Below are 1,272 nucleotides of genomic sequence, written 5' to 3' on the forward strand. Positions count from 1 at the left end.
GAGGCGGGGGAGGCTCACGTTCCCCCACCCGCCCCCGGGCGTTCCTTCCAGCCCCGCCTGGGGTCTTCCTTCTACTAAGCTCATCCCTCTCTCGGACCTGCGCTGCAGGCTTTGCAGAAGGCGGAGGCTGAGAGTATAGGGGCGGGTCCCCCATCCCCACCTCCTGACGTCCCGCCTCGCTCCCCCCACCCCCTTCCCGGCGGAGTTCGGAGGCCCCAAGGCCGCGAGAGGCAGCTCATTCTGCCCCGGCGGGGCTGAGGGCAGTGGCGGCCGCACACCCCTCCCCCATCAGGGCACAGTCCCAGGGAATTTGGAAGTTTAACAGTTTTTCTAATCTAGCCAAAGAAACTTTTACCTTCTCAAAATTCTGGGGTCTGGCACGAGGAGAGTTGAAAAGTTTGGGGTCTCTCATCACCTTCTAATCGGAAACACTACAGAATCCTGAGTTTAGTGTGACTGGTTTTTGAAACAATGGCTTCACTTTAGGTCTTGGGCTCTTTAAGCCGCCCTGCTGCTGCCCTCGGGGATGGGGAGATGGGCAGCTTCTCTCTCACGTTTCCAAATCGCTGGGTTTCACACGTGCTCATTTTGCAATGCAAACACCACCACTCGGTTTTATTGGTTTTGTTATATCAGCCTCTGAAGCAGGCAATTACTGGTGTGAACATACATAAAAAAACATAATTTTATCGGGTTAAGAGTGTGCAACAGTGTAAACTCGGTGAAGTGCTGTTGGTGAAAAGTATGTGCTGAGGATGAAGTCGGAAGGTCAGCAGGCTGAGGAGTCTTCACGAGGAACAGTAGCAAGCCTCAAACCCAGAGGGGACAGCAACACAAACGGGCCTCGAACGGCGCGTCTTCGCGTGTAAACTTTCGGACGTAAACTTTATGCTTCAGGGCGTCTCCCTGCCGCTCTGAGAGCAGCCCCGTCCGGCGGGTCCCTCAGTTGGGGGGGCCCGGCCGACTCCCGTCCGTGGCCCCGGGGAGCCCGAGTTCAGACGCTCCCTCCGGGGAGGGCTGGCGGCCTGAGCTGCGCCGCCCTTTGGCCTCGCTTTGGACACTCGGTAAAAAAGGGTAGGCCATGTTCGCGCCTGCGGCCTGAGCGCCGGTTCTCTCCTTGCCCCGGTGCCCTGCCCTTTAGGCGCAGAAGGGCTTGCCGCCGGCCTTTGGCACGGCCAGCAGGTCCTTGGTGGCGCCGGCGGCGTCGTCGGGGGGCGCGGCGGGCGGGAAGGGGCGCGCCAGGGGCGTGGTCAGCACGCTGGCGCCCGCCCC

General features: G+C 60.5%; 1 protein-coding gene across 1 annotated transcript in view; it reads right to left on the reverse strand.

Annotated features, from left to right (window-relative positions):
• Positions 1–1,272, reverse strand: part of IRX4 (iroquois homeobox 4) — an 18,230-nt gene that overhangs the window by 13,078 nt on the left and 3,880 nt on the right. The window lies entirely within an intron of this gene.

Source organism: Bison bison, unplaced genomic scaffold (assembly GCF_000754665.1).
Source record: "Bison bison bison isolate TAMUID 2011002044 unplaced genomic scaffold, Bison_UMD1.0 scf7180017864377, whole genome shotgun sequence".
NCBI classification, from domain to species: Eukaryota; Metazoa; Chordata; class Mammalia; order Artiodactyla; family Bovidae; genus Bison; species Bison bison.